Raw genomic sequence first — 25,533 nt, forward strand, 5'->3', positions numbered from 1 at the left:
AAGAAGGTTGTGTGTTTACCTCACTCTGGCTCCTATACTTTGAGTCAGATTGAAACTTCTGGAAAGGAGACGGAAGGGGGGAACTGCTCCTTTCCACAAGGGCAAGCTCAGCTTTGCAGAAATTTTCGAATGCAGGGTGGAAAAGGCACTGAGAGAAACAGTAAGCAGCATGAGTACAGACTGGGATATTCCTGAGAGGACCAAGCTGCTTGCCTACAGTGTGGTACTGACTCAAAGCTGAGCTCTGGAGGAAACAGAAGAGAGAACCATTCCTAAGAATGCAGAGAAGACTTCAATGTTGATTTCAATCCTCAAAGTCACTGCCAGCTGGTAACCTTGGTAGGACTTGAAGAAAGGACACCCATCCTGCAAGAAACATTGGTCGGGACTGATTTTTTCATTCTTCCCTCATCCAGTAGGTCTGGTGTTCCCTACTTCCTAAGTCACCTTCTTCAACGTGTTTGCTTTTGTTCTAACATCACAAGCAGCATTAGAGTTTGGAGTCTTTCGTAGCTTACATAAAAGGGTGACAGGAAGATAGTGGAGTTGTTCTGCTTCAAGAGTTTGGCAAATTTAGTGCGCAGAGAGCAGAGAGACATAAGTACCAAGTAACCCCAGGCTGGAATGTCAGGACCCAGATATCCACTGTTGTCTGCTAACACATTTGTTATTAAGCTGCTCTTCACCTGACAAGGATTACAGGATTAGGGGAATAGGAAACGATGACACTAAGCAGTTCAAAGGGCAACTGCATCAAACAGCAGGTATCACAGACTCTACTGAAGGCTGCCTATCATCAAAAGGCTTGAAATCTGTAATTCTTATGACTAACTCATCTGTGCAGTGCTCAAAGCCATTTTTGTCATATTCAGTGTTGCAGTGGTTGACTGGACCTTGGAAAGGGTTCTTGAAAACAGAATATTTTCCACTAGAATTTCTGGGTTGCCCAATATTTAGTATCTGTGCATGATCAAGCCATTAGGTTTACAAGCATTCCATTCCGATGGATCATTAGCCTAAATTTTAAAAGATGCCAGATTTACATTTGTTTCCTTGGGAAAAGAGGTAAAAGAGAAAAGATTGATTATTTTTTATTAGCTCTTCTTTATTTTCACTAGCTACTCCATTTTTTGTTCCAATCAGGCCATAGACAAAACTACTAAATTAAGGATTTTCAGTCTGATTTGCTGAATTTAATTTAATCTGTACGTGTCAACCAAGAGAAAAAAGTTAGACATTATGTCTGCATTATCAAGCAAATTAAAAAATCCTGTGCAACAGACATTAATGAACATGCACAACACTTTCACAGATTTCTGAAGTAGCCTATGAGGAAAGAGATTTGATCCCGGCTTTCCAAGTTGACCTTTAATTGGATGGTCATAGGAATCAGATCACTTGTGGCCTCAGTCTGGCAAAATGTTTAATCCTAATAAGAGTATAGGAACAAGTCCTATAATCAGAGTAGTAATGTGTTCACAGCTATATGTTCTACTAAATTCTGTCTTGAAGGACCACAGAACATAAGAGATTAAAATTCATGATTCAGCTCATTTGCATTCGTGATGACAGATGATCTTAGGAAGAGTTGTAGTGAGATGATACTGGAGTTGTGAAGGAAAACAAACCATTTAGCAATTAAAAAACAAGACCAGAACTTGTTACCAGGGCATTTTTCAGAAGAATAACTACATAATCTTTCTGGTAAATCATCATCTGATTCTAAAGTTTGTTTCTGTTTTCCAAAACCATGAGATTTAACAGATTTTTTCTTTTAGAATTATTGAAGATTTGGGGTGACATTTTCAACGGCATCTAAGTTATTTAATTTTAAAAATCACCATGTTGATAATCTGAGGTGTACATGCAGCTATAAATGATCTTTCTGCCACTAAACCCTAATACTTGCTCATACCACTTTCAAATTAGTCCTTATACTTGGCAAAAGACATATCTCAGCTTCCAGCAGGGAGGAAGGCTGTTGCCTGCACAAACAGTTTTACTGGATTAGTGACTCTCCAGACAAGTCCTTTTCTTTGAATCTTGTTTGAATCCAGACTCAGTCTTTCCACCAGGCAAGCTTAAAAGTGAAAACAAAAGTTTAATCAAGGAAAGCAAAAGGTTAAGTTCTTGATTTCAAGACTGGAAAAGTTACAAAAGTGAAGGAAACCAACAAAATATAATTATAAATTATACTTGGCAGTATTATACCTTGTGCCTTGAGGGATGATGAAAACATTCTCACTGAAGGAACAGCTTCAGCTCATACCACTCCATGCCCATCCATGCTACTGCTCATCATACGGATTAGCAGTAGTTTGAAGATCTGAACAGTTCCCAGACTGCTAGAGTTCATCGAAGACTTTTGTGATTTATTTTCTCCCTTTACTCAGAACAGAACATTGCCCCTCTTTCTCTTCTCTGCCATTGTTATTGCGTAGGAATCGCTTCTGGATCTACACAATAATGACTGTGTTGACTCCACTCCTCCCACCCTGTCTTTCAGAAGAAGCTATAACAGGAGTTTTAACTTTAGGTAATTGGTGAGTATATGAAGTGCATGGGATCACCCACAGTATTAATGCATATGGATGAGTACTGAAGGAGAAAGAAAAGTTACTTCCAATTACTGTAGTTCTTCTGCGTTCTTCTTCAGCACTCTGTCCAAGCCTCTCCTGCAGGTGCTCCTGTGGTCAAAGGGAACTGCCCTCTTATCCACCTGGCAAACAGAAGGAGAGGGAATGCGAGTGCCCTCCCAGCAATGTGAGGACAAAATGTATGTGCTGCTTTAATAGAAGATGTTACCCCTCACTACAAAACTTTTCTCTGTTACGTTCTTATTTCACCATATGTGCAATGGCACTAATATAAGCTTGTAGTTTCTAGACAGCTTCCCTGTATGTGCACTGCAGATGTTGCAACTGCAATTCATGTTGCAATTGTTGCTTAAACTCTGGTGGTGCACATCTTTATCTCCTATAGAGTGAAACTACTTTGGTGGTCTCATAACTATTCCTAACATAACATATTATCCATCTGGGCAATCTCTTCATAGAGGTGGCTATTGCCATTTAATTTCCTGGCAGTTGAAGCACACAGATATTAGAAAATACCAAAGTGCATTTGTTCTATGATTAAACCAAACTAGAACTTGAGAATCCTGGCTTTATTGAGCCTTGCTAGTGACTATCAGGGACCAAAGATCTTAACGTTTCCAACTTAACATAGTGAAGGTGCAAGAGTATTTTCAATGTCAGTTTAGAAGACCTGATCCTCTCAGAGCTGGGGTCATCAGTTTCCTCTGCATCGACAATAAAGATGGATTAGTAGTCAGTATGAGTGCCAATGCCTCTTGACTGTTCGAAAGCCTTTGACCACCTGGATTCAAAAGGAAGCCTCTGTCTAGCCAAGAAACACTTATGCAGGTACAATTTGCACTCTGCTTGTGCCCAGGAATTAAAAGAAGAGCAACTTCAATATCTGTTCGAAACATAACCATAGGTGCCTATGGCAAAAACATGCTTGCTGAAAGATGGACAGGCTATGAAACTACCTGCAGAAAATGGCAAGGTCATGACAGAAATATGAAGGTAAAATATTAGTTAACTGGAATGGAAATTCCAAGGTAACACAAGGGACAAAGGGCACAAAAGGTACTGTGTGGTCAGAGCTGAGTGCAACTTTCCTATTGTTTTACAGAGCTGGAGAAATGAAAATGAAACAGAACAAAATAAAGGAACTCTCTCCCAAAAGCTGTGAATAAAATAATATAAAAAGGGTTTTGTTTTGGCAAAAATGTTTCTTTTCACTGGTTAAGTGTTCTGATTCAGCTGAGTAGCTGAGACAATGTAAAGGACATGGGCATGTGCAGGAAGAACACCTTCCAGGTGTATCTAAGGCAAAACAGAGCCTGACTTAGGCATCTGCAACATAAAAACACATCATAATGTGAATATGCACGTAGACAACACTCAAAAGAGAAGTGTTTTACTTTGCATGTTTCAGCTGAGGGGGCTTATGGAACATTTCCAATTTGACTGACAAAATATGTCCATCTAAGCCTAACTTTCAGCACGACTTAGACTTTTAAGTGCTGAAGTCTGTTCTAAAAATGACACTTATTCTTAAAAAAACCTTAGTAACTATTTCCTAATGTAAATGTTCTTGGCTATAGTCTTGCTCCAATAGGATTTAAAGCTTTGCTAATTCAGATCTCCAGCAGTAATTGCTTCCCATTCAGCAGGCATTACCACACAACTAAATCCATTCTTCTGAAAATTCAAAGCAAAGAGAAGGTTGAGGGCAGGCCATGGCACTGATCAAAAAAACACAAATTAAGTAACTGAATGAGAAAAAGAGCAGGCATTTGGCAAAATTTTTCTTTCACAATAACCCACACAGAAACTTGATTTCATTTTTACACCAAACATTCAGAAGTTTTAAAATCTAGGTTATTCAAAGCTAGAAACAGGTCTTGAAACAAGTTTGTTGAACCATTCTGGGCCAATATTTAATAGGACCAATGCTGAAAGGCAAAGCTGGAAGAGCTCCAAGTTCCAGATAAGAGATGAAAAAGCAAAACCTCTTTTGTTTAGAGGTTTCCATTGCAATTACCCTTCACTATATCTAAATTGTAATTTTCTTTGATAGCATACATTTGAAGTCCAGAAATTAGAGAAAAAAAAAAAGAATAAAACAGACCTATGCACCAACCAGCAGGAGAGGACCCAAATGCTGGAAGTTCTGCAGGAGTGCATGTCTAGCGTGGCTGGGAAGTCAAACAATAACTCCAGAGAGTACATGCAACATCGTGGTCTTACTTGCCTCTGTATTTGTATGTTTGCCTATGAATACTGGATGCTGCTCAGTGGAGGATGCTGGACTGGATGACCTCTTGATGTCCTTTCCAGCTTTATGTTTTCATGGTTTCATGATTACAGAATGACTATGACAGCCAGTTTTACTTCAAACTCTTTACAGAAATTCAGCTATAATTAAATACTACTATTACACACCTGGTTTTTTGAAAATGTTTAACTAAAAACCTGTCATTGTATCTTAAGGAAACGATCTGGAGAACATACTGGACCACACCATGTTTTTGTGGCAAATGCATGATGTCATATCATTTCAGTGTGAGGTTGTGCAGTAAGAAATCTTATTTAGTTATTTGACAGCACAATAAAACTCTTCTCTGTGGCACTGATAGTCCTGGAAATTACCCCCTTCCTACGCTCCCATTAAGGACATAGGAGATATTTCAAAACACTGTTCTTATGCTTGTGCCAGGTCACATTATTGCTCAAATCAATTTATCTTGTGTCTATCATTGGAACTTGCTCATAAAGTTGCTGCTGTTCTCTGGTCAGTTGCCACTAACCTATGCTGTCAGGTAGAGCTGAGCTGGAAGTGGACATTCTTTTAAAGCTTAGTGTGTCATAGGCTTCACTTCTAACATATTTGTCTAGTATCTCAAGCTCACTAGAAATCTTATAAGGATTTTTTTTTTTCTGTTTGGCAAATTTATCACAAGCAAGATGCTTCATACAAAGACAATAATCTCAAAAGAAGAAAAATAAAATGGTTGATCCTTTCCACAAATTTTTTCGAGTTCTCTTGTTTTATTTTTAGTAGCCTTTATACAAAACCACACAAACTGAAATCAGAAAATTTCCATTTTATCTAAAGGAAATGGCCTAATCAATTAAATACTTTTTACAACTTTCCTTCTGAGAAAATTCTAAATTTCACTTATTTCATTCTGTTTTGTAATGGAAAATCCTGAACGTGTGAAAATCTGCTAAAAATCTGGTTTGTTCCCAATTCACATAAAGCTCTCATTTTACCTGCATAATATACACATTTTTCTTTGAAACTTTAATAACGGTGTAGTCTAAGTATTTAATTTATTAATTCTCCCGAGAACATATTAGTCTTTTTTTGCCACATTCAAATGATACCAAGCTTTTTTTGCCTAAGAAAATCTTCCCAGTATTTTTTAAAGTTACGAAGAAAATCTGTCATTCCTACAAACTCCACTTTTCACTGTAGTCTTATCTCAATTTGCAAAAGCTAATATAACAGTCATGAAATAACTCACATATGTAGCAATGAAGTCAGACCTGAGAAATATTAACAGCAGATGAGTGGGCTGTGGCTGACTATATATTTAAAATACAGAGTTTGTTGTGTAGAAGAGATAAAAGTGCTTGTAGTGTACAATGTATGGGTGTTGAAATGTGAACAAAGGATATGTACATTGCTGCTTTGTTTGATTTTCTCTTTTTTTCCACCTATACTGCATCCAAACACAGACACATTCTGTCTCAAAGAACTTGAAAGTGATTTTTAAGTGTTACTTCTTCTGTTAGAGAATGAAGTTGTATGGCTTATGCAGGAAGTCAAGCAAGATGACTTAATGGCACTAGCTGGCTTAAAAAATTGTTAAATGCAAATCAGAAGTAAAAGATACCTACAGGTTACATTTTATCAGAAGGTAGTAATCAGTGTGCTGGCTGCTATAATGTGATGACATGAAAACCAACTTTGTTCAGAGCCTGGAAAATGCTCTCAAGCTTTGTTAGAGTCATTTGATAAGCCAGTGATTATATGCAAAACCTAAATTCAGCTACTTCTAAAAGTCTATGGACTTCTCTGTCATCCTAACAGAATTAATTACAGACATATGTCTCTGTTTTGGAATGGTATACACTTTGTCCTAGACTTAACACTGATTTTTAGATGTGATTATCCATTCACTTGAAATCAATGAGAACTGCACAAGCCAAAGGGAAAGTGAGGGCTACAGAAATGTGCATTAACACCAAATACCAGGAGACCCAGGAAGTCCACAGCAATATCCTCTTGCGAATATCATTAATGGTGACTCCATCTCTCCTTCAGTCAAAATGGCTCTGTGCTGATACCAAAGCATACTTCGAGTGATGAAGGGCAGGCAACGGAAAGTGTGATTGACAGTTTGCTTCCAGCTCTAGTGAGCTGCGGTGGGAGTGAGCATTGCATTCTAGCACAGCTGGTCTGGTACAGCATCTGAATGGAGTGGTAAACCAAAGCACTGCCAGACAGCATCAGTTCTGTACTCTGTGGCTTTTCAGGAGTTTAATAACTGAAATAAGGAAAAGCTTTCATGGTTTAGAGAGAGTCAAAGTAATGAAGGGATGTAGTATGCACTGCTGAGACAACACAAGCACAGGGAGAACAGCTGGTGAAATAAAGAAGATGGCCTGAGAGGGTACGACTCTTCTGTCTAAGGAAATAAGTGTGTGTATTTGGCTTGGGAAACAAGATGATTTCAGAGAATCAACTATCAATGTCACCCAACTCAAATTTCTTCTTCACTGAGGAATCACGACCTTTCATTTGCTGATTTACTTCCACAGATAACCAGAAACAGAGTCCTCATGTGCTGCTTCAGGGTTTTCCCCTAAGAATTCTTGGTCAAACAGCAATGAGGCTTTGCAGCAAAATGTGAGACCATGTTTCTAAGTGCCCCGTTGCAGTAGCTCACCTCAAGGAATTCAGGTACATAACCTGATTTAAGGACTGTTTCAGGGTAAATCACGCAGCTTAAAAATAACCATAGACTTAGATGAGAATTGAGATTAACAGCATCCCAATGTCATTTGGCACTGCCCTTGCCACATTCCCGTTGCAGTTTCAGTGATTTATAGAATGGGTGTCTCTGTGATTACACAGTAAACTATAAAAACTTTCTTACAGCTGTTTTTCTGTTTTGATAATGCATCAAATGTTTTTGAAGGCTCAGATAGGTTTATTTGAACTGCTTTTTTCTGCCCCCCTTTTTTTTATTTCTGCCAAAACTAATGTCAGTTCCTTTCAGATAGTGATGAAGGATGGTAAAAATTCATAACAATGGAAATAGTGCTAGAAGAATGTGCTTGTGAAGTAGGAGTGGCTACCCAGCAGCACAGGCAATGTGTACAAAGCAGTCAGGTGTTGCTCCAGTGAGACAGAAACTCTTGTTATTGATATTTCCTTTCCAGCTCAGAGAAGTCTGCCTCAGCTGGATTACGAAAAAAATAAGAGGAAATTTAAGCGGGCCAGGTAGCTTGGCAAATACTGAAAAAAAGGTGTACATGCACATACTGTTTGTGCACATGTGTGAGCGGGCATGTGTGTGCAAGTACATTGGTGGATGTCTTTTTTTCCACTGCACTGTGAAAGTGGAGTGAAAGGGCACTGCCCACGCACCCCTCCCAGGACTTGACCCGGTGGCGACGGCCTCACATTCCTCAGCTGAGAAGTGTGTCTGTTTGCTTGAGCGGAACCAGATGAAAGCAGCACTACCAGGCTCTCGCTTTGCCTCAGGCCCTTGGTTTTGAAGGAGCCAGCCCTGCTGTTTCTCTTTGGGACTCATTCCTGGTTTGAGAAGACTTGGCTGAAAGGAAAACCTTCCACTTTTCAGTTGTCTTTGTAGCTTAGTAAGGAGAGAACATGTATTTTTCATTTGCAACTTCACTTATTTTAAATATAGCCATAGTTTGAATTTTATGCTTGAAAATTGCAGTTAAATCCCCCAAGCCAAATCAATGCTTTCATAAACTGGAACATGTTTTGCATAAGACAGCTTCTTACAATTTCATTAATAAGTGAGAACACATTTTAGCACTTCCGTTGGTCCAGTATTTCAGCAGCTGGGGCATTAGAGAGTGGCATGAGGCAGCTGTATTCCTGGTGGTATCACTGACCACCTGCTTGGGCAAGTCTTTTCACTTCATTGTGCATCCACCTTCCAAGAAATACGCATTTCTCTCTGAAGTTATACTGTGGATTGGGCAGGGTGCACACTTTCTCTTAGATCTACGTCTTGTACTGTTCAGCATGGTTACAGTTAAAATGTATCGATATTTTTATACTAAATAATGGTATAATTTCTCTGAAGAGGCCATAATTGAAATATTGAACATACTAATACCTTTCTTGATATGATCATGCTCTTGCAAAGAAGCCCATTTAGTGGAAGCCTCATGTCAGGTCTCGTGCACGGGGTGTGAGGCTCTCACAATGGTCTCCCACAAATACTCTCCCAACCAGATCTGTATGTTACCATAATGCTGTGCAGTTCTGAAGTATCTCTGGAGTGTTCTGACTCACATCTGCTAGAAACAGTTGGCCAAACAACCTGTTAACCAGATGAATCTAGTATTTCAGGCCACAGCAGGAAGAAGCCAAGGGACAGTAACGCAGCAGGGAGATGTGCAGCCCTTCCCCTGTTACTTGTTTTGGTACATTCATTACATGATCTAATGATGCCCTGATGCACTTTGTATGTTTTGCAACACAGAGCTGGCAACACTCATCATACGAAGAGACAATTGTGGGAGATAGTAATAGAGCTCTTCGCATACAGAAGAGTGTACCACCGTGGTATTTTTATATTTTTTCTATATATTTTTCTTATAAGAGCTGATTGTAAAAACTTTAAAAAAAAAATGAACACAACTTTTTGCTTCCCAAGGTGGAAATATTCCATTGGAACATCTCTGTTTTTCACATGTATGCACATAAAGCTTTTTCATTTAGCCTGTATTTTACTCATCACAATCTCTGTTCATTCTAAAGTTTAATAGTTCTGCTTCTGAGACCAGATGGATCTTTTTTTTTTTTTCATTGGAAGAAACCAAGGCTGAGTCAAATGGTTTCAGTGGCTTTTTGTTCTTTTCTAGTGTTGTCTGGAAGCAATTTTCTCAAGCTTTGTAATTTATTTGTCATCTTCCTCAAAATCCCCACGCAAGAAAGAATGAGAGCCTTTCTTTGGAATTAAAAACAAACAGAAGAAACCTTGACATTTGATTTTTATACATAACTTTCATATCCTGAGTGTAATAAATAGATGTTTTAAGTACTGATGGCTGGGATCTTGAGGAAAAGAAGTCATGACTGAAGTTGTCTTCTGGAGAACAGAAGTGATAGTTGGTGTCTCCAAGGGATTCAGTCACGCATTACTTAATGAAATGCAAGCAACTACATGTCTTTATGTTGTAAAATCTAACATATAAAAGGAGAGTACGTGTCCCAATCTTTAACCTGATCTTTAAAGGTTGCTTCTATGCCCTCATACCAACAGAACAACTCTACAATAAAAACAAAATCCAACAACATTGTCCTCTCCTACAAATGCCATTTTCTTCTGTTTTGCTTTTTTTTTTCACAGTCTGGGTAAAGAGGTTAATGGTATCTTGAACACACGAGAAGATTAAATTTTGGTAATATAAGACCAAACAAGAGACAGAAAAAAATAGATGCAAAGCTGAAGGTCCCTAAAAGAAAAAATCCTTATCTTTGTTGTTCTTTCTCTTATTTTTTTACTCATTTCTGCTTCTAATTTCTTGATCCAGCTCAAATGCTTCCACTGAGCAGAGCTGTGGCAGAACGATATAGGGAATAAAACTGTTTCTGAAACATGTAGGTTCTACATCATTTTTGCAAAATAATCCGTATCTTCAACTGCAATCTGGAAACTCGCACAGACATTTGTAAGAATTCAGTTTGGCCCATATGCTGCCAAAACGCAGTGTTTAAGTGTCAGGTGTCACATTCTGTACCAGCTATGGTTTCGGATTGATTTAAAGCCCAGTCCCTCATAATACGTGCAAATGATCTAATCTCAAAATGGAAAAAGCCCTGGTCTGAGTTCAAAGCAGACCAAAGCTGTTTACAAACCAAAGATGGGGAATAGCTTTCCTCAGCAATACTGGAATGTGATTATTTTACAGCAACCTGGCATCAACACTACAGTATTTGGTAAACATGAGTTATGAAAACCAGAAACATTCAATAAGAGGAACAGGTATGGTCTCTACATAGATCCAATTACCTCCTATAGTTTACCAAGATTACCAGAGGCTAACTGGACTGAATGGTAGTCAATTAGCTAATATCCATGCACAATTTGTTTTCAAGGACAGATACAATCACTCTCAAATATTACAGACAAATAGTGGCATTGAGCTAATTTCTTGCTACCTTAAATCCAATTCCAGACAAATCCTAGGTAAAACAATAAAAATGGTCTTCAGCCAGTTCATTACTTCATAATGTCTTTCTCACTGAAAATACACAAAAGCAACAAGCTGCATATTTCCCCCTTAAAACCATGTGCATTCTTGAATTTTCCTCCATTACCCAAGCATGGATATTCTTGTCTCTCACTAAAAAGTAATTTTCATAACTGAAACTTAGGTGGAATTATAATGTTGAATTTGCATATCTGACAACATAAAAGCCTATCAATCTCTTGCTGTTCCATGTCTCATAGTCCTTTTCATGAAGGAATCAAAAAGTGGCTAAGATGCCTACCTACACTACTCCTACTGGGATCTTCTTTTAGAGTCTCATACCTTTGGTGGTTAGAAGCATTATTCTAATCTCCCACCTAAGTTTATTTATGACAAGTTTAATAGTTATTCTCTTTTTCTGGTATAAATGCACCTCCTCAGTGCATTTATAGGGAACAACTGTTATTTCTTCTCAGCCTTCACTTTGCTAGGGTAAACAAACCAAGCTCTTTTTCTCATTTAGTATAACAGTCTCTCCATTTCCTTGATTGTCACTGCAGGCCTCCTTTAGATCTGTATTTCATTTCAACAAATGCACCCAAAAAATAAGCCAGTAGAACTACATACAATTTTCTAGATGAAGGCTTTCATGAGCTACCTGATCTTTTCTAGAAAATACCTCTCTGGATACATCTTGCAATTGTGTTTGCCTTTTCTTCGCAGCCACAAGTAGGGGACTTGTCATCATTTTCCAATTAACTAACCTATGCTGACATTTTTTCTCTCCTTTCTTATTACCAGATATTGAATATCCATCTCACAGAGGACATTCTCATTAATAACAAAATCAGTACTTTCTACTACTAAATTTCATTCCATTTCAAATTAATCTAATTCTTCCTTAATGTTTATTTAAAAACCCTGCATTAATATAAAAGACTACAGAGAAAGTGAAGTAGGGAAGTTGAGTGACTTGACATCAAAGATAGTATTAGAAACATCATTCAGGATTTAAAACTTGCTGTTTCCTGTGCTTAAATCGTATTATTTTTGTATTTGTCTTATATTCACATTTTTTAAATTACTTGGGCTGACAGAGAATATTCTTCATAAAGCTAGACATGAAGGGGAATTCTGGTCTCATTTGTCTAGTTCCTGCATTAAAATTTGGAAGCCTCCAAAATTTTTTTCTTCCTTTCTACTCCCATGTAAATATGTGTATAACCCAAAACCCATGGAAGTCAAATGGCTTTAAGTAACAAAGTAGTTAGTGACTGAGAATTGTTGCATGATGTCCTAAAACATTATTCTCTGATGAGTGACTGCACTTCTGGCTGCGAGATCTGAAAAGAATGTTGATCAGCATGTTGGTATATCTTAGTAAGAAGACTGATTCCAGGAATTAAAGTTTGGAGAAAAGGAACAATTTTAATGTCCCTTTTTTAATCTTTTTTTTCCCCCTTTCCTACTTTTATGTTTACTAGATATTGCAGAAAGGCTTTTGTTCATACCATTGAACATGAAATATATAGCACAAACCACGCTGGATGAGGAATTTACATCAACATCTTGCGCTGGTGACTCTGATATTATTTTCTGTAAGTGAAGGTATTCTTACTCTGAACTGAAAATCATGTCTGCTTACAGTTCATGATTCATTGGTGTTATTCTATAAAATAATCATGCTAAACATAGGTTGATATCAAATTTTGCATCCTTTTTCTGAAAGCTCTCTATTACTTTGATAGGTTTTTTCTGTTATTTAGATGAAGGGACAGCAGAACCCAGTGGTTACATGTAGAAGCCTCTACTTCACTATAGACCATTTAATGTCATGGCATAATACACAGATGTCTGTCAGTGTTTACTATGCCAGGTGTGGATATCCAAAAAAATTTTTTTTTCCAGTACAAGCCACTGTGCATGTTAGAACTTCCACAGGGGAATGTGGATAATCGTGTTGAACACATAGGATGTTTCTTCTCTCTAGCTTATATTTTCAGTAAGCATAACCAAATCTATGCCTAATTTGCAAGAGGGCCACTTTTTCCTCTGTCACCAACAGGAGAAGTCTCCTGATTATTCATTCTGCATGTGTGACAAATCAAGATTCTGCAATATTGCTATCTGAGCCTTCTAGAAAGTACTTCTTGTCCCTATCATGGATTCTTAATTCTAAGAAAAATCCTTGCATATGCTTCTTTTATGGTTTTTTTGTAGACCATGTGGAATTGCATGAGAACCTTTAATAAAATTCCAGGAAGTACTAAGAACTCCTTCTTAAATTTGTTGCATTTTCCTGTGAAAACCCTTGGGCCTAGAAAAAAAAAAATTAAATGGTAGTAAGATGAAACATTATGTCCCTAGAAAGGTTTTTAGTTGTACATAAATGTGCATTTTCTTTGTTTGTTTGTTTGTTACTTTTAAGGGCACATTCCTGAGTCTTGCTGATAAATTGTAAAATACTTATATATCTGTATAAAAATTCCTCTTTTTGTAGATGGAAGAAAATTTTTACAAAGCAACTTAAATTATTTTTGTTCACATAAAGTTCAGCATTTCCAGCACTTTCTCCTATACAACTAAAGAACTTTCCAGGGGTATGAATATGGGACAGTTGAGTCTGCATGTAAATAAGTCATTTTAACCTAATAAAATCTATATTTTGCCCTTGTTCTACTGAATATATTCTAGTTTGCTATTTATCTATATATTTAGTTCAAATAATCCCTTAATGGAAAACTGCTATATCTGTGTGCCCTAGGTTTTAACCATTTAGCTTCTACAACCTGTTGATTTACTTTCCTTGATAAATCATTGTTTCATATATCATGTTTGCTCATACCCCAGTGTCAAGTTTAAAATTAATGATTCCTGATTGTTTAGGCTGATAACATCTTCATCTTCTGCTTCCATGTTGGCCATTGACCACTGGAAGAGTTCCTAGGCAGACTAGTTTTGGCCTGCAGAAAATACATACAGCTGTACCTTACGGACTGGGATGCAGAGCTCACTACGCCATTCTGACCACGTACTCTGTACCTGCGGTATTTTGCATTTTCTGTAATACATCAAGCACTGTCCATCATGTTTAATCTTTATTCACTTTTATTCCAAATATGATGACTTCTTTACCTAAGCATATTTCTATCTTTTTTGTTGAGAATTCTCCAGTAATTATTCTCAGTTATCTACCAGTCCAATAAACCCCTTACTTTCATGTGTTATAAGTTGACTTATGACTTTTCATAGTAGCATATTGTGCATGACTCTTTATTCTTTCACCAGTGCTTATGTTACAAATATAGTAATAGATTATGTTACAAATATAGTAATATATATTATAGTAATATAGCTTGTTTCAAGCTTATGAAGTGCAGTAGTCCTCAGGTTTCCCTCTTGAGTGACTGAATGAGCACATCAAGAACAAACTACTATAAAAAGCAAGACTATTTTATTACTGTTTTCATTTTTTAATGTTTTCTATATGAAGAGTAAAGTGATACTTATGTTTTCTTTAGTTATCCTCTACATTTCTAGAGAACTTTGTATCTGCCTTGCACTCTAGTCTATGCAGTCGAGACGTGACCTGAAGGCAGGGACTTCAAGGCAAAGACACAACCAAGGCTATGTCCTACTCACTGTTTGACTTTTAAGAAATCAGTGTTATTTAATGTGAGCCTCCACAAGACAACCACATCTGATCAGCTTCTGCTGGAGCCTCAAAAGGTGCAGGTCCCCACATAGCCCTTTCTCATGCCTGTCAGTGGAAGGATTTATTACAGACTCCAATATGGGCTGCAGCAGATCCTACCCTATGCTCTCTCTCTTTTGTTTTCTCATTGCCCATGAAAGCAGACAGGAGCCTTTATCACTAGAAAGAACATTATGAAATGAGAAATTATTTAAAAGTTATTGTGAGACCAGTTTTTATTTAACTTCACATATTACAGTTTTTATTTCAAAGTTACTTCAACTCCTTTAGAAAGTAAAGTAGAAATCTAACCTCAGTTAAATCTAGTCAAAATTTGATCGATGAGTTGTCATGTATTATGTATTTGAAATTATCAGTTAAAATCTATTTTTCTGCCTCATCAATAGGGCCAAGACACTATTCTTTTTCCTTCTGCTTCCTCCATAGGTTAATTAACAATTGAGATAAAAAGGAGAATGAAAGGCAACTCATCTTTTAGTGCTTTACAAGAAAAAGTTGCAAGGAAGACCAGGCATCCAGTGGATGATCTTGAAAGTACGTGACTTTAACAAGGAAAGAAAGTAAGCAGTAATGAATACGGAAGCAAGAAAGCTTGCAATAATAGCATGGCTATTTTGAAAAAGAAACAGACCCATTTTGCATTCAGAGAAGAAATCATTTATGAGCAATCATAAGTAATTTCTTAGTATAATTTGTTTATTCGCAAAATGTTTCTTCATACACAAACTGTCAGGAGCTACACAAAAACTTCAGCTGAAGAGCTACCATTCTTCAAACAAGAAGCAATTGTGTTTGGTTTTGCTCCTCTTTGACACTCTTCCTAATCTGCTCCAGACCTGCTTCAGGCCCTGAGTTTTAAACCTGACAAACACTTTAGCCTCCGGCCCTCTGTGGGAGAAGAGAAATGATGGTTTTTTTAAAAGTAAGTCTTCTTTTGTTTCATTTCTCTGTCATATAGAGTTATCTCATGGATTTAATCATGAGACAAAGGAAAAATTTTCTATCAAGACAGAGTTCTTACTGTTATGAACTATTTATTAATGACTTCAAACATGAATCCTGGCAAAGATGAACACTCTGTAAGGTTTAAACATCCTAGAGCAAAGATTATGTGCAAATACAGTGGACAAAAATCCAGAGGCAAATACTTACTTAAATATGTAACTGTGTTTTCACATATAATATACTGTTTTTATCTGCAAATACCTAAACTTGAGTAGTTTTTCTGTGGTACAAAGTTCTTGTAAGGAGAAAATTCAGAACACCACCTCTATTTTATCACATTCCACAACAAAAAATAATGAAGTGTTAAACTAACACAGCTCTCTGAAATCAGATCATGGTAGGAGGTCTTAAGCTTTTAGCAGCTTTCTAGCCTGTAAGACACTGTGCCAGAAATTCTAGATCTAGGTCTGCTGTGACCTGAAATTTAATTGTATAAATGTAGCAAAAGCACATCTCACTCATTCAGCCAACCTTCTCACTCTAAGCTTCTTCTGCAGTAAACAAGATAACAGTCAAATATCACTGATATGAAAGTGTTCTGGTTTTTGTAGTGGCCCTTCCCACAACTATTTAAGGACTATATTAATTCTGAGCCATTTAAGTTTAATTCTCCTCCGGGAGTCTACATTGTAGTATATTGTCCTTAGGAAAATTTTTTCAAGTTTCAGAAGTCTTTCATGACTGAACCTTGTTAAAATGCACACCTAGGTATAAAGCAAACAATTAATGTAGCAAAATCTTTCCTCCAGATTATTTTCAATAATGATTATATGCCAGGACACTATATAGTATACTGTACAGTACTGACAATAAAGTTAAGTCTTCACACCAAGTACAATGAACTATGTTGACAAAGAATGAAAGTACAGAAATGGTCAACAGGGAGAGGAAAAATAAAATTAATTTGAATAATCAGTTTCTATGTGTCATACAGCCTCCCTCTGGAAAATTATTCAGAATTTTTAAGGATGTTTAGGAAAGTCAGTCTCCCCAACATACTGGAATTATACTGTTGTATTAGACTTGAACATCTCCTTCTCTGTCTCCAGCATTTTTATCTGTGTTAGCTATCTCAAATGTTAAGAAAACTGTTGATAATTTGATTTTTAAGTTTTAAAGGTGGGGAAACTGAGGCACAGCACAATTAAACCTTCTCCCTAGGTTCACAAGAATCAGTGCTGAAGGTGGAGATAGGCTCTCTGTTTCCCAGGGCCAGGTTCTACCCTCCAGAACCCTGCCTTGTTACCAAAGGCTGGACATTGATAAGGTTTGTTCAACAGTATTTGAAAAATCTAGATGGACAAAGTAAGTATTGTAACAATAGCTCTAAAATGAATGGGAAAAAAATTGCTTGTCTAACAGAGGCACATCTTTTGGCCATCTTCAGGAAATGAATACCAGCCCTGACCAGGTATTTTCCTGTCAGATATTCTTGTTAGAATGTTGTAAAGACAAATAGCCTACAAGGAGTAGAAATATAAACAAACTGGGGATGGAAAGGGAATCCTGAGGGTAAGGAGAACAAAAAGAAATTGCTGCAAGATTAACAGCATAACAAGATGGAAAGAAAAATGGTCACTGAATTACTTTTAAGTTCTGTGAACTTTGAATCCACTCCTCCCTTCAGACTCTTCTCAGGCAAGACTGTGTAGGAGACAAACTCCTCTTCAAAACTGTCACCACCCTAGCTTGTAAGAATCCTCATCTAGGACTGTGGTTAAAGCCATATCTTTTATTGCCATGGCAGAGTAACAAAAGTGTGGCAGAGGAGTGAAGACTGTGAAGAAAGGAGGGAAGAAACTGCAGTTACAGAAATTTTAGGCAAGGGAAAACTATCCAGATTATGGAAATCATTGAATAAAAATAATCAATAGATTTTAATAGAAGTTAATTGCGCTCTTCTCTCTTGGTTATATCTTGTGATGTAAGGATATAGTGGACACTAGCATTCCTTGAAAGGAATATACTCCATTAAACTCACAAGGCAGTCAAGAGGACTATCTGTATACTTGTCTATGTGGGGAAATTCCTGCACAGTGAGCTAGTTTGTGAATTTACACATTGAACTTCATTTATTAGTAGTATTCTCATCTGACTCAACAAGGTTCCATTTATGCATCTTTAGAATAGGCAGAAGTGCCCTTTGGAATACCTCATTGCTATCCATTGATTATGAAAGAAACCTAGCTTAGACCAGGTGACTAGAGTTCAGATATTTCTCATAAAGTGAGATTATTCTCAACATCACTACTCACTAAAGGTAAGATAGTTGCCTCCTGATTACAGAGTAAGCTTTCAAGAAGAGTGAACGAAAGTAGCAAAAGCACTGTAAATCCCATCGAACCTTACTGTGTAGTACCATCCCATTGTAAATATATTCAAATATGCTAATTTTAGACATGACAAAATAATTTAGACTTCAAAATCCAACTTCTGTCCTCATTGGCACCAGATCACAACCCTTTACCCTGCTGAAAAAATATAATTTTTCAATTTCAGGATCTAAATTGGAATTTTATTTAATCTCTTCACCTCTTTGTATTTATAAAAGCTACAAAAAATTGCAACTCATGCATAAACCAAAACAATCGATAACTTTACTGTTATAATTTCCCATCTCTTTATATTCTATGGCAAAGCAATCTAGTATATTCCTATGATGATGATGAATCTAAATTAGAACTTTAGTTCATCTCTTAGTCTCTTTGTGTTTATAAAAGCTACAGAAAATTGCAAGTCATACAGAAAGCAAAACAATCTATAAGTAATTACAGAAAAGTACTTAGCAGTTGAAATGTGATAATGATAATGTGTTATGATATAATTTTACTGTTATAATTTCCCATCTCTTTACATTCTATGGCAAAGGAACCTAACATATTCCTCTGCTGATATGTTGGTATTTATTTCTGCTTCTGTTTCTTACCTGTACCTCTGCTGATGTGTTGGTACCTATAGTGCTTGCAATGCAAAATCTATTACTGCACAGTTCATCTGTCCCTGTGGTCCCTCTGATTCAGTATCTTTCACATGCTTGTTACAAGTGTCATTCATTGCTTTGTTTATTGACTCATTAGGTTTGATTGGTGCAGTGAGTTATATATCAGTTTCATGAAGAATTTTATCCTGTTCAGTATGCTTGGCACCCATTATATTCTGTTTTCTTTATTCTACTGAACATGATACCACTTGGTAAATTTATTCAGTGTATTTTGTCAACTCAATTATATGTTTAATCTATTCCTTCGTGAGTTATATCCTTCTTGGAACATGTCATATAAAAGCTTGGTATTTTCCCACTTACTGCTTGTGTAACTTGCAATATGTTACACATCCTACAGCATGTTAATCTGTAGCTTGCCACTTTCTTTCTCTACTGTGACTGCATTTTATCAGCTTTCCATCTAAAAGGAAACTAAACAGCTTTTTGATGAACAAGTCATTGTGCATTTTTTAAACAGCTATGAAGTCTGAATTAAAAGTTTTTTATCTTTTTTTAAAAGAAGCAATTTATTAGAATCATAGAATCATAGAATAGTTTGGGTTGGAAGGGACCTTCTAGTCCAATCCCCCTGCAATGAGCAGGGACTTCCACAACTAGATCAGGTTGCTCAGAGCCCCATTCAACTTGACCTTGAATGTTTCCAGGGATGGGGCATCTACCACCTCTCTGGGCAACCCGTTCCAGTGTTTCACCACCCTCATTGTACAAAATTTCTTCCTTATACCTAGTCTAAATCTACCCTCTTTTTGTTTAAAACCATTACCCCTTGTCCTATTGCAGCAGGGCCTGCTAAAAAGTTTGTCCCCATCTTTCTTATAAGAAAGGCCCCCTTTAAGTACTGAAAGGCCACAATAAGGTCTCCCTGCAGCCTTCTCTTCTCCAGGCTGAACAACCCCAACTTTCTCAGCCTTTCCTCGCAGGAGAGGTGTTCCATCCCTCTGATCATTTTTGTAGCCCTCCTCTGGACCCCCTCCAACAGGCCCATGTCCTTCCTGTGCTGGGGGCTCCACAGCTGGATGCAGCACTCCAGGTGGGATCTCACCAGAGCAGAGTAGAGGGGCAGAAGCACCTCCCTTAACCTGCTGGCCGCACTTCTTTTGATGCAGCCCAGGATGCGGTTGGCCTTCTGGGCTGCAAGTGCACGTTGCTGGCTCATGACCAGCTTTTCATCCACCAGTACCCCCAAGTCCTTCTCCGCAGGGCTGCTCTCAATCCCTTCATCCCCCAGCCTGTATTGATACTGGGGATTGCCCTGACCCAGGTGCAGGACCTTGCCCTTGGCCTTGTTGAACTTCATGAGGTTCACATGGGCCCACTTCTCAAGCTTGTCCAGGTCCCTCTGGATGACATCCTGTCCCTCAGGTGTGTCAACTGCACCACTCAGCTTGGTGTTGTCTGCAAACTTGCTCAGGGTGCACTTGGTCCCACTGTCTATGTCACTGATGAAGATATTAAACTGTACTGGTCCCAGTACAGACCCCTGAGGGACAGCACTTGTTGCCAGTCTCCATCTGGACATTGAGCCATTGACCACTACCCTCTGGATAGGACCATCCAACCAATTCCTCATCCACCGAACAGTCCACCCATCAAACCCATATCTCTGCAATTTAGAGAGAAGGATGTTGTGGGGGACCGTGTCAAAGGCCTTGCAGAAGTCCAGCTAGAGGACATCTGTAGCACTTCTCTAGTCCACTGATGTAGTCACTCCATCATAGAAGGCCACTAGGTTGGTCAGGCAGGACTTGCCCTTGGTGAAGCCACGCTGGCTGTCTCGAATCACCTCCCTGTCCTCCATGTGCCTTAGCATAGCTTCTAGGAGGATCTGTTCCATGACCTTCCCAGGCACAGAGGTGAGGCTGACAGGTTGGTAGTTCTGAGCATCCTCCTTTCTACCCTTTTTGAAAACGGGTGCAATGTTTCTCTTTTTCCAGTCACCAGGGACTTCATCTGACTGCCATGACTTTTCAAATACCATGGAGAGTGGCTTTGCTCCCCCAGTCTCTGTCTTGTGGTCCATCCACTTGAGAGGTGTGGAAAGAGAAGTTGCTAGTGAAGACTGAGGCAAAGAAGTTGTTGAGTACCTCAGCCTTCTCCTCATCCATTACTACCAGTTTGCCAGTCTTGCTCATCAGGGGGGGCATGCTTTCTTTGACCTTCCTTTTCTGGCTGACATACCTGTAGAAGCCCCTCTTATTATTCTTTGTGTCCCTCTCCAGCTGCGCCTTGGCCTTCCTGACCCCATCCCTACCCAACTGGGCAGCGTCCCTATACTCTTCCCAGGATACCTGTCCCTGCTTGCACTGCCTGTGCATTGCCTTCTTGCCCTTTAGTTTGACCAGCAGGTCTTGGCTCATCCATGCCGGTCTCTTGCCTTCCTTTCCTGATTTCTTACACCTGGGTATCGCCAGCTCTTACGCTCTATGGAAAGAGTTCTTAAAGATCTGCCAGCTCTGTTCTGCTCTCTTGACCCTGAGGGCAGTTTCCCAGGGGATCCTGTTGACTAATTCTTTGAAGTGCTGGAATTCTGCTTTCCTAAAATTCAGGGTCCTGACTTTATTCTTTGCCTGACCCATATCCCTCAGGACTGCGAACTCCACCAGTGCATGATCACTGCAGCCCAGGCTGCCTCCAATCCTGACGTCATCAATTAGCTCACTTGCATTGGTGACCAACAGGTCCAGTATCGCAGCCCCTCTGGTAGGGCTGTCTATTACCGGGCTTAAGAAGTTATCCTCAAGAGTACTTTTAAATGTGTAAAATTCAGGAGGCCAAAGGGGTATTATCACTCTGAGGTCAGCAGCCGTTCCATCAAGAGTGCTCAAGTTGAAAGTCCTAAACACCTCTTAGGTTTGTCTATCATACAGAATAACTTCTTTGTGATAATCTCAAAGGCACTAGTTTAATACTTACTGCCCTCGTCCTGAAATACCTGTGCTTCCTGAATCTGTCTAGAAGATGCCTTCAGGGAGGAAGATTAGCAGATTAACCAGTAATCCTGATTTTTCTCAGGCCGTTCAGATTTCAGGACTGCTGCCTAAAGAAGGAAGATACTCTTTCCAGACAGCAGCATCTGACAGAAATTAGATAAATCAGGATCTTACATGTGAGATTACACAGAGGTTACTACTGCTCAGGCCCAGGGATGACCTGAAAGGGGGCTTCTAGGACCACAGGCAGCGGTGAGGTGCACTCCTCCGTACAGCTTGTCGGGGTCAGGAAGGCCCCTTAGCACACGCAGGGAGGGCCCTGACATGAAGTTCAAGAAATCAAAGCTTCTACATAAAAAAAACCCAAAACAGAAGAGGCTTGACATTTATCATTTTTAATGGGATAAATGGTTAACGGCTGCTTAAATGGATGTGAAGTCTAAAAGCATGTGCAGGCCTGGCTCGCATTGCCCACGAGGTTTTGATATTGTTGGCTCATTTAAAAGAGTGCCCTTGAGGAAGTACAGCATGTCCCGCACAGCTGTAGTCCAATCTGATGGGATAAACTAGAGAATGCGTATTGCCAAAGCACTTTATGAAAGTCAGTCCCTCTTGTATTTGGGTTTCTAAGAAAAGGAGAGTGAGAATATATTTTTGGTTTTATTAAGGTTAGCAATTAATGATGACACCCACAGACTGACGGTGATGGCCAGAGTCCAGTGCAGCAAGCCCTCCCACCAGCAGAGCACCTATTGAATTCAGGGTCACATACTTTGGGCTTGTGGAGTTTCCATCATGCTTTGAGCAGAGCTTACAAAGCCAAAGCTCCACTTGTGTCAGCTCATGACAAATGAAATTGCCTCCTCCAAAAAAGCACCTGGACCCTCATCACAAAACCTAAATCTAACTTTTTTATTTCGCTGAATTCACAGTGTGTAGAACTACAACACATACCAGCGAAAGCTGCCTGCCTAATCCAGGCTCTTCTTGTAATTTCCCTAGAGAGCATATTCAGGATTAACTTCCTTACTCTAGAGGAATGCTACCACCTCTCCTGGGTCCTGTAGGAACTGAAGAGCCACATCTGCCAGAATGAACATGCAGAAGTTAGTCAGCATCTTTTGCAAGTTTTTGTGATTGCCTAAAGAGACCTCTCACACTATAGGAGGGATTTACACATTTTGTCTGATGAATTATTAACATCTACTACCATCTCTACCTTCCAAATATTTGGGTAATATTCTATAGTCTTTACAGAAATTTAGAAACTGATTTTGGGCCAGGGTTGTGATAAGGCAACCCTGAATCTAAGGCCATCCTTCCTTCTCAAGGAGAAGGAATGAACACCAGCACAGTGTATTCAATAGCTACGTTTATACTGCTCTTCTGAAGGCCACTTTCTGACCTCATTCACAGCCCTGTCACCCCTGTTCTCCCAACCAGGTTTTCTGTTCCACAACTTCTCTCCTCCATGGTTCACTTGTCAGAACCTCTGCATGTCTCAGCTCAGCCACTATAAGGCCAGCTGTAGAACACAGGAACCCTTTAAACAGCAGAGGCTCCTTCCTAAAGCCAGCATTAATAGACGCCCTTTAAAGCTCACTATCCTTCCCCAAGCACTCACAGATTTATTGGAATACTGACGAGACTGTAGCCCCCATTGGCCTTTCTGAGCTGACAGCAGTGAGACCTACAGTAGGTCCCAAGGCCCCTGCCCTCATATGTGCTGCCTGTGCTTAGCCTGAGAGCTCAGAAAGCCTGTAACAGGCAAAGAAGAGGGCCTATTGGAGCTCTTATATACATCAGCTCCTGGAGCAGATTTATAAAATGTGCTTATAAAATAAGTGCACTTTTTCAGGTCCTAGTTTCTGAAAAGCACCTTCCTAAAATGGGTACTAAACATAGACAATAACTCAAAGTAGACATGCTATTATTTTACCTTATTTCACCTCACTTTATGGAGTGTACAGTTTGCATACATCTGCTCCACTATGAACAGTGCTACACTCTTTAAGTATATTATGGCAAATGTGTACAAACCAGAAACAAGTCAATGCTGACCCATCCAATCTTATGAGAAGTTTGAAAGCTGCACTTTATATCTACCATCTATATGCAGGTTGCTCATCTCTGCAGTATTTAACTTTTAATGGCTAGCCCTTTCCTTCAGTTGATTGCAGTCCAGGGAAATACATAAGAATCAAAACATACACACAATTTTGCTCCCTGTGGACACTATGGGCCAGGGCGAATCTTGCCCCACAAGTGTGCAGCTATGCAGAACATAACGTTGCAATTTGTAGTGAATGGGATTTGCAAACACTGCTCTAGCACAGCCTTTGGTTAATGGCAAAGCAAATGGTGGCAGAATCTGACAGTTTGTGTACAAAATACTCTCATCAAGCACTGGAAAAATAAAATTCCTCAACTGACCCATAGAAATGGGGAATTTTACAGACTTGCAACTTCATGAGACCTGAGAAACGGTACTCCAAAGGACTCAAAGGAAATATTTCATCTCAGGTCTCATGAAGTTGCAAGTCTGTTATCCCACATGATGGCAACATCTTTTTTCAGATTGCTATCTGAAAGTATGTAAGAGACACTAACTGGGAAAATCCAACTTCAGGTTAGGACCTGTTTTTCTAAATTGTCACCAATTGTAGAAGCTTCTGGGAGAAAAGAAGGTAGGACAGGAAGGGCACAAAATCTAAATTCCAGCTATCAAGGATGTTTTCATGCAGAACACAGACTGTAGTGACATTTTTTTGCTAAAATGATGGACAAAAGATTAAATCAAACAATCCAGCAGAGAAAACTGAATACTACAAAAAAGTCTTCAACCACTGACACTGGTTCTGCAATAATTCCCATTACAAGCTTTATTCATGTTTATGCCCCTTGTTTTTGATGCTATCCATGGATATCAAAGTTAGGATGATGTGGTTTAAACATTTATTGAAAACAAAATATTACATTAAATGTGCTAGTGTTGACAGCTGTTGGGTTTTAAAATCACATAGCACAATATTTTTTGCAATAAATTGTTTTTATACTTAACCTGTTTGAAATGAAAACAAATCCATATGACATCTGACATCATTAGAAATGAAACAACATACTGGAATAAATACCACATGCCCACATAAAATTTAAAGTTTAATTGTATCATAGGATGTTTGAATTCTTCTGAAAAGCAATTGAGGAAAGTGGATATGTTTTGGTTATCCTGTGAGGAGAAAAAGAAGCAACATTCAAATTATTCAAGATTTATGATTCACCTGGGTTTAATTTCAAGGCTAACAGCCTGGCCAATTTATTAGAGCTGAAATCTTTAAGAAAATATTTTTAACATACTTTATAGCTCTATTCAAACTAATAGCATTTTTGATAAAACAAGTATTTTTGCCCGGGATCATACTGCATACCCCAACTTTTCACAAGGTTTATCCAAGCAATCAGTGCCTAGAACAAATAGCAAATTTCACTGAGAACATTTCAAATGATGCCACATACCATCTAGCAGCTGCTGCACTAGTAATACCATAAAATAAATACCAACATCTTTTATAGTGATCTTCTTTCATGGATTTGAAAGTGTTCTGCAATGAAAGACAAGCACTGGCTGCCAAATTTGCCCCCTGCTCATGTGCATGTACACTTCAGTGGTGGCTTATCTTGTCATTGCAGGAGACAGAGCAAACAGCAGGTGGAGGGAGCCAGTGCTGCAAGCAACCAGGCTCTCGAATTCTGCTTAGCAATTTCAGGCATCGATATGAACTGAATGCTTGAGCCACCCTCACCCAACTTGACTATTGGAGTGCTGACTGGGAAAGGCAT

This window comes from Nipponia nippon, unplaced genomic scaffold, assembly GCF_047370975.1.
Source record: "Nipponia nippon isolate SJK-2023a ecotype South Korea unplaced genomic scaffold, ASM4737097v1 scaffold_4, whole genome shotgun sequence".
Taxonomy (NCBI): Eukaryota; Metazoa; Chordata; class Aves; order Pelecaniformes; family Threskiornithidae; genus Nipponia; species Nipponia nippon.